Below are 9,679 nucleotides of genomic sequence, written 5' to 3'. Positions count from 1 at the left end.
GGGCGCCGCCTCATCCTTCTTCAGGCTGCTGACGTTCTCACCAGAGACAGTATTTCTTCCAAGTGTTGCCGGCGTCCATGCTACCGCGGTCGCTGCCGCTTCTGTAGGATTTCCTCAATTTTGTCGCCTCGTGTGATTGTTCACCGCAAATATTTCATTATTATTGTATTTATGAAGCCGGAGACGCTGGATGAGTCCGCGAGATGTCACGCCCCCGCAGGGGAGCCCGACACTGGATTGTTGTGGGTGACGTTTCATTAAATTATTATGTGAAAGGGATTTTCCACTTCTGTCCTCCATGACGCTCGGGTCTAAACTGCACATGTGAGCGCCTGCGGCTGTTCTGACGTGCACCACCAGGGGGAGCTCAGTACATGCAGGTTATACAGCCACCACTAGAGGGAGCTCACTACATACAGGTTATATAGTCACCACTAGAGGGAGCTCAGTACATACAGGTTATACAGCCGCCACTAGGGGGAGCTCAGTACATGCAGGTTATACAGCCACCACTAGGGGGAGCTCAGTACATGCAGGTTATACAGCCACCACTAGGGGGAGCTCACTACATACAGATTATACAGCCACCACTAGAGGGAGCTCACTACATACAGATTATACAGCCACCACTAGGGGGTGCTCACAGCATGTACTGAGGTATGCAGCCCTGCATACACACCAGAGACTATACCTTTTGAAGGCCATAGACTTCACTGGAACTCTGCCCCCTAGTGGTCACATCATAGAGTTTGTTGCTTTGCTCACCAGTTCTGTTCTTAGTGATATCTGTTCCTGGGAAAGCTGAGTGACAACCATTAAGGTCGTCCTTTGTTGCCACTGGCTTTGTCACCCACCTTTTTTTTAGTCCTGAATGGCAACAAGGTTTCATGCTGTGATAGAGACCGCAGAAAAGCTGGGTGACAACCAATATGGTCTTGGCTGGCATTTTGGTGGTCACTCAGCTTTTCCAGAGCCCTGACTGGTAACGGGTCATGTTATGCAGTGATTGGGGATTTGCTGATACAGACCAAGCAGATTTACCATTCAGGACTCTAGAAAAGCTGAGTGACGAGGGGGCTGAGCGTCAGTACCTCACACCCTGCAGACGCTCAGTCTCTTCATACTCCCGTAAGTAATCCCCGCGCTCTGTCCTCCACCTCTCCTCCCTGCGCTCGGTCCTCCTTCCTCCGGCCGGTGAACAGGTCGATGGCTTCCTGATGGTCAGAGGGGTCTGAGGTGAGGAGAAGCTCATGGTCCTGGTGCTGATCTGCCTTCTCCTGAGATAAACCCCGCCTTTGTGGCAGCCATTTTGAATAATTAAGCTTTCAACCTATAGAAATTGACCTCATTTGCATAATTACCCACAATGCACTGCAAAAAGTCTCCCTAAGTTAAATGAACATTGAAAAGCATATATTAAATCCCAAATTTGACTTAGAAAACAGAATTTTAGGACAAAGTGGGCGGAGCCTATCTGGGCTACGATTTCGGCGCCATCCGGACCCTTCAGAGGAGCTCCTGGATGCACGGTCTGGATACGGGACAAAAGTTTTGGCAAAAAAAAAAAAAAAAAAAACATACATCAAATTATATATTTTTTGGACTGAATGTTTTTAACACTTGAGAAGTGAGTAATGGGAAATCTTCTCTCCATGGAGTAACAGACATTAACAGAGAGCACTGGTCAGCCTCCCTCCACCACACACTGCAGTAGCTCAGGCCTCCACCAGGGAGCACTGTTCACACTGGTCAGCCTCCCTCCACCGCACACTGCAGTAGCTCAGGCCTCCACCAGGGAGCACTGCTCACACTGGTCAGCCTCTCACCACCACACACTGCAGTAGCTCAGGCCTCCACCAGGGAGCACTGCTCACACTGGTCAGCCTCTCACCACCACACACTGCAGTAGCTCAGGCCTCCACCAGGGAGCAGTGTTCACACTGGTCAGCCTCTCACCACCGCACACTGCAGTAGCTTCAGCCTCCACCAGAGAGCAGACCTCTAAGCCCTCATGGACACCATGAGTACAGAAGCGCTCATCATGTAAGACTCTGTACACACACAGCAGTACCTTCACTGCAATGATCATTTAACCTAAGGAGACTTTCAGACAGTGCACTATGGGAAATATGCAAATTAAAGGTGTGACTACACCTACTATAAGCCTATGAAATTACAGAATGATGTAACAACAGGGAGGAGCATCACATGAGCCCTCCCACCTCTCAGCACCCATGGACTGATCCACACCTGCAGGGGTGGGGACTAATAATCTGATGGCCAAGGTTACTCATACATCCGTTACACAATATCAGGACCAGGTGCAGACATATTCATTCCCCACACACTAGGTGCTCTCCACATCCACAGTGCAGCCCCACGAAATAACAGAACATGTCCAAATCTTGTCTTCAACTGTGGACAAAAATAGGCAGGTCTATGGGGGGGGGTGCCAGATGTGTGAATGGACTCTAACAGGACAGACCAGGCATCCACCAGACCTTCCTCTCATCACTGCCCAGAAGTATCTGGAGATGTCAGACCAACACCCAGGAGCCTCCATCACTGAGACGTCTATTACACCTAAGGAGAGGAGACAGCAATGCACTGTGGGAAATATGCAGATCAGAAGGGTTGTAGGAACCTAATTACAAATCAGGTCTGAATTGAACCATAAAGTGCGGTTCACCCCGGTCAGCCTCTCACCAGACATAGGGGGTGCTGTATACCCCGGTCAGCCTCCCACCACACATATGGGGTGCTGTATACACCGGTCAGCCTCCCACCGCACATAGGGGGCGCCGTTCACACTGGTCAGTGTAAAGGATCTCCTGGCACCCCGACCGGATACCTCTGTTGATGGATGCTCCTAGTGCCTCCCGAGGACTCCAAGCACTCCGCTCGACACCGATACCACCACAGGAACCAGGAACAGCTATTACAAGAGCTAGGAGTAAGAGCCAGGGAAGTATACAGCGTATAGCAATCCCCACACACATGAGACGAGGCTCTATGATGAATGTAAAACAGGAACTCTTTATTGAACACACAGCATTGACTTATATACACATGACATACTGAGGACATGACATAGCAGCCAATCCTGTACAGTTTAAACACAAAACGAACCCTATTCAACAAACACAATGGCATTGTCTGTGATGCAATTAACAAACACACTGGCATTGTCTGTGATGCAATTAACAAAATACAATTACCAATACACATTGGGCTCTGTCTGTAATACAATTACCAAACAAAATGGGCTAACTTAATCACTCACAGGCAGAAAACACCTCAAAACCCCACATATCCCCATAATGTATACATCCATGGATAGCTCTGATCTGGGTGAATAACATATCCAAAAATCACCCAGATCCGAGCAGGGGGTTCCCGAATTCCATGGAAGTCACATTTGGCCGACCGCAAGCATGGCTTTCCTGCCCAAAACAGTTCCACAGATTTAAGCTGTGCGGCCGGTCTGTCTTCTCCTTTAAAGTTAGTATGGGCCATAATCCTGAGGCAAGAGGCGGGCAAACAGGCCCCTCCAAAACCCAGTGGCGAGGTTGGTTTCGCCACAGTCAGCCTCCCACCCATACAGCTGAAAACACACACTAGATTATGGTCTATCACAGACCCTCTCCACAGAAGATGAGCTCCTCATAAACCAGTTCCAGACTCTAAATCTGAAGGGTAAAACAAGAGCCTAGAACCAGTGACCATCCTCAGCCAGAGCCAAGAACATACCGAGCTTCCTTCAGCTTCCACCTCCGGTGTTGGCCGAGATCAGGCTCCGACATCTCTGTAGTGATTACACAAGGTCCAGCCTGAGGACCGTACAGATATCTTTAGGACCCCGGAGCCTCCATCACGGAGGGTATTAACCTGGCGGACGTTAGTGATGCGCTAATGTCACCTGAACAGAACTGCATTAGTCCCATGTCTCTATGTGTCGCCGCCGCCGTTATTTAGCAAAAGGAACTTTTATAATATGCAAATGAGCCTCTAGGAGCGGGAGGGGGGCGTTGCTCCGTTCACGCCCTTCTACACTTGATTGACAGGGCCAGGCCAGCGTTGGTCTCCTGTCTGCCGGGGAAATCTCGCGCCTGCGCCGTCCCGTTCAATATTCAGAGCAGGCGCAGTGAGGGAAGGACGCTCGCCGGCTGCCTCACTGCGCCTGCGCTGAATACGTGACAGAAGAGAAGAGAAGAGGGAGGAGAGCGCAGTGACCGCGCTGGATCCTCCTTTATTCCCACTGATACCACGAATGATCAAGGCGGCATTAGAAGAAAAGTATTTTAAATAAAAAAAGCGATTCTAATAATTATTACATTTATGAACGTTATATCACCAACAAATCAAATTAATTTGGCCACCAAATAATATATATAAAAGGAGGTAAAAATGTGTGAGAGTATTATCTGGGGTCAAATTAATTTATATAAATATATATATTTACAATACTTTATATAAAATGAAAAACATCTATAAAAAATATATATTTTAGTATAATTATGTGCTCGTTCACACGACTTTATGGTCGACCTAGGAATCCCGTATTGCGTCATGGACTCATTCTCTTGAATCGGTTCATGTCTTATCTTCTGCCATATTTTGCTTCTCAATGTTCCCTATAATATCCCCAGTAATGTGGATGACACTGTTATGGCGGCGCTGTGGATGACACTGTTATGGCGGCGCTGTGAATGACACTGTTATGGCGGCGCTGTGGATGACACTGTTATGGCGGCGCTGTGGATGACACTGTTATGGCGGCGCTGTGGATGACACTGTTATGGCGGCGCTGTGAATGACACTGTTATGGCGGCGCTGTGGATGACACTGTTATGGCGGCGCTGTGGATGTCACTGTTATGGCGGCGCTGTGGATGACACTGTTATGGCAACGCTGTGGATGTCACTGTTATGGCGGCGCTGTGGATGACACTGTTATGGCGGCGCTGTGGATGACACTGTTATGGCGGCGCTGTGGATGACACTGTTATGGCGGCGCTGTGGATGACACTGTTATGGCGGCGCTGTGGATGTCACTGTTATGGCGGCGCTGTGGATGACACTGTTATGGCAACGCTGTGGATGTCACTGTTATGGCGGCGCTGTGGATGACACTGTTATGGCGGCGCTGTGGATGACACTGTTATGGCGGCACTGTGAATGACACTGTTATGGCGGCGCTGTGGATGACACTGTTATGGCGGCGCTGTGGATGTCACTGTTATGGCGGCGCTGTGGATGACACTGTTATGGCAACGCTGTGGATGTCACTGTTATGGCGGCGCTGTGGATGACACTGTTATGGCGGCGCTGTGGATGACACTGTTATGGCAACGCTGTGGATGTCACTGTTATGGCGGCGCTGTGGATGACACTGTTATGGCGGCGCTGTGGATGTCACTGTTATGGCGGTGCTGTGGATGACACTGTTATGGCGGCGCTGTGGATGTCACTGTTATGGCGGCGCTGTGGATGTCACTGTTATGGCGGCACTGTGGATGTCACTGTTATGGGGCACTGTGGATGTCACTGGTATGGGGGCACTGTGGATGTCACTGGTATGGGGGCACTGTGGATGTCACTGTTATGGCGGCGCTGTGGATGACACTGTTATGGCGGCACTGTGGATGTCACTGGTATGGGGGCACTGTGGATGACACTGTTATGGCGGCGCTGTGGATGACACTGTTATGGCGGCGCTGTGGATTAATGTCTCAGAGGCTTATGAGATCATCAGACCGCCATGTGCTACATAAATAGTTGATCACAATGGCGTCCTTCCTATAACAAATCCACATGAATGATCCAGAGGATGGGCCGTCATAGTCAGAATCATGGAGAACCCCAAAGGGCGTCTTTCTGCGGATGTATAATAACCGTCTGACCTGTTCCGTGTGCGCTCGGCAGCTGAAGGCCTCTCTCTGGATCCCATGTCCATATAAGCCCGCATTGCTGAGAAAAAGTATGTTTTATTATATGCAAATGAGCCTCTAGGAGCAACAGGGGCGTTACCGTTACACCTAGAGGCTGTGCTCTCTCTGCAACCAACATGTCCTCTCCACTTTGATTGACAGGGCCGGGGGTTACGACGTTTTCAATGCCTGACTCTACCTATTAGGCCCCCTTCACATGAGCGAGTTTTCCGCGCGGGTGCAATGCGTGAAGTGAAAGCATTGCACCCGCACTGAATCCGGACCTATTCACTTCAATGGGGCTGTGCACATGAGCGGTGATTTTCATGCATCACTTGTGCGTTGCGTGAAAATTGCAAGATGTTCTATATTCTGCGGTTTTCACGCAACGCAGGCCCCATACAAATGAATGGGGATGCATTAAAATCGCAAGCAAGTGCGGATGCGGTGCGATTTTCACGCATGGTTGCTAGGAGATGATCAGGATGAAAGCAATCCCGGACCCCATTAAAGTCTAATCACTGTATTATTTTCCCTTATACTATGGTAACAAAGGACAATAATAGCATTCTTAATACAGAATGATTAGTAAAATGTTGATTGAGGGGTTAAAAAAGAAAAAAAGCCGGCATCATCTTCTTTCAGAACCTGCAAAAGGACCTTTGAGGATGTAATTCCGCTCACCACGTGGTGACATCAGTGCAGGTCCTGCTGAATGAAGATAGAAGGACCACGCGGTGACGTCAGTGCAGGTCCTGCTGAATGAAGATAGAAGGACCACGCGGTGACGTCAGTGCAGGTCCTGCTGAATGAAGATAGAAGGACCACGCGGTGACGTCAGTGCAGGTCCTGCTGAATGAAGATAGAAGGACCACGCGGTGACGTCAGTGCAGGTCCTGCTGAATGAAGATAGAAGGACCACGCGGTGACGTCAGTGCAGGTCCTGCTGAATGAAGATAGAAGGACCACGTGGTGACGTCAGTGCAGGTCCTGCTGAATGAAGATAGAAGGACCACGCGGTGACGTCAGTGCAGGTCCTGCTGAATGAAGATAGAAGGACCACGCGGTGACGTCAGTGCAGGTCCTGCTGAATGAAGATAGAAGGACCACGCGGTGACGTCAGTGCAGGTCCTGCTGAATGAAGATAGAAGGACCACGCGGTGACGTCAGTGCAGGTCCTGCTGAATGAAGATAGAAGGACCACGCGGTGACGTCAGTGCAGGTCCTGCTGAATGAAGATAGAAGGACCACGCGGTGACGTCAGTGCAGGCAATTTTATCGTTTCAAATTCAAAATATATATATATTTAATAATTTTTCAAATGATAATTATTGCTATTTCTTTTTTTTTTATTATTTATACTTTGATAGATCTTCGTATTGTGACACAAGGCGAATCAAAGTAAGAAGCTAGAAGAATTTGGCTTCAGTAACGAATACTTAGATACAAAGAGGGTAAAATATAAAGGTTTTATAAATCGCGGTAAACGTTACTGTTTGAAATGTTTTTCTTTGTGTAGCAGTCAAAGGAAAGCAATGATCCTGACACCGAACAGTTGGTGAAATCGCCGCCGTACAGAGATCCGAGGACACTGGCGAGTTTTGGCTTTATGAGGACAGATTGTAAACTTTTCATTTCTAAGAACCTTTTGACTTTTTCCTTTGGTTGTAGGTCAATGTCGATCCACCGTAGGCCTCTGTAAATATACACTTGTGTCTAATCATATAAATTAATTGTCATTTTGTAAAATTAAAAATATATATATATAAACATTAAAGTTATAAATAGTATAAAGTCCTTTATTTTAAAGTTTTAATGGCCAGGCGTCAGCAGTTAGGACTGTTACTCCTATCCTAATATTCTATAAAACACAGGGTGCTCAACCTGCGGCTCGGGGGCCATATTCGGCTGTCGATACCATTCAGTTCAGCCCCCAAATATCTGGTGACAGACATGTAAGTCTATGTCTTGTGGCCGCTCACATGTATCTGGGAGTACCAGAAGTGTGCCTATACAATAAGGCTATATCCTGCCATAGATATAGTATTTCAGTTGGTAATACCCCTTTCGGGCCTTGTAATAGGTTCTGGCTGACAATGTGGCCCCCAACCAGAAAAGGTTGTGCACCCCCGCTCTAACACCGCATTCCCTTACGTCCTCAACAGCAGCACAGATGGGGTTAACTGCCCCTGTGGACTGGTAGGACCGGCGGAATTTTAATGAGCCCAAGAACCAATAAACAATCTTCAGCTCCCTGAAAGGGAGGAGATCACCCCCCAGCCCACCGTGTTTTTTTCTGTCCTCTGGACAGGTGGACTGGCGTGTCGCTCCCTCTCTGGGAGCTGAAGATTGCTTAGGGGTTCTTTTCCCCTCCTTAAGCTTAGCTCGCTTTCTATGGATCTCAGTGCCTTTATTTTAGGCCTGATCATGGCGATTTCGGTCTGGGGTACCGTCGGGGAGGGGGGCGTCCCCTCCCCTCTTCTCTCATCATCTGTAGACGGTGCTCCGTCCCTCCGTTACCGCATGTGTGCGGCGCTATGGGCGCCGCCATTTTCCGGAAGTGACGCGCCCTAGGTGCGCTACGTCACTTCCGGTTTTTCGAAGCGTTGCGGTGATGTATAAAACTCCCCTTTCTTTTAAACTGGCTCCCTAGAAGGACATCCTGGACTTAGGATTAGTCTGGGGAGACAATTTTCGTATAGGTAGAGCCAGTATAGGCTCTGGGTTTTCTACAAGAGAAAAAAAAAAAAAGGGAGTGGTGCTGATCTCGTTTCAGGAACCCGCCCATTGGGGCTTCCTCCTTTTAAGCGCCCAGAGCCCATCAGTCAGTGCTCTGGTTGCGTTGCTTTCACAAGTTAGCTCCAGAGCTCTCCTGTGCTTTGTGATATTCCTGCAGTATTGCTTTGCTTGGGTTTTGTACTTCCTCTTCTTTCAGCTCTATTTCTTCTAGTGCTGGTGGGCCCCCTTAAGGTCTGGTTTTCTCCACCTCCTGATATTGTAGGTGTTATGACCTGTTTTGTTTCTTCCATTACAGACTATGGCTTCCCCTAAGGAGCAGGATCAGCGGAAGGCTGGGGCCAAGAGGAAGCATTTGGCATGTTACGAATGTAACACACCCCTAGATCAGTGTTTCCCAACCAGTGTGCCTCCAGCTGTTGCAAAACTACAACTCCCAGCATGCCCGCACAGCCAAAGGCTGTCCAGGCATTCTGGGAGTTGTAGTTTTGCAACAGCTGGAGGCACACTGGTTGGGAAACACTGCCCTAGATGACAGCTGTCCTTACTCCAGATGTGAGAGTTGTCGCACGGCATCCACGGAACCCACGATGCAGGAGATGTTCCAATGGACCAAGACATACGTGGATGATTCCATCAAGGGAGTAGTTCAGCTGCTTAATGAGAGGCTACCAGGTCCCTCTCAGACTCCCATGGAGGTGGTCGCACCGGTCGAAAGACCTACCCCCTGTTCAGTGGGGTCTTCTTCTTCTGAGGAAGAAGAATCTACTTCTTGCTTTTTCCCTCCAGGAAAGACGCAGAAGTTACTCAAGTCCATCAGGTCGGGGGACCAGGATGTTGACATGGGGGAGTCCTCCGATCCCGCCGGTCGGACACAGCGTGTCTTTAGAGCGGATGAGACCCTCCTCTCTGTGATGCGCACAGAGTGGAAAAAGCCTGAGAAGGGTCCAGTGCTTACCAGAAAATTCAGACTCATGTACCCGATGGCTAAACCCTTGGTGGAATCGTGGGGTT

Source organism: Bufo bufo, chromosome 11 (genome assembly GCF_905171765.1).
Source record: "Bufo bufo chromosome 11, aBufBuf1.1, whole genome shotgun sequence".
Taxonomy (NCBI): domain Eukaryota; kingdom Metazoa; phylum Chordata; class Amphibia; order Anura; family Bufonidae; genus Bufo; species Bufo bufo.
Note: the sequence above shows the minus strand (reverse complement) of the source record.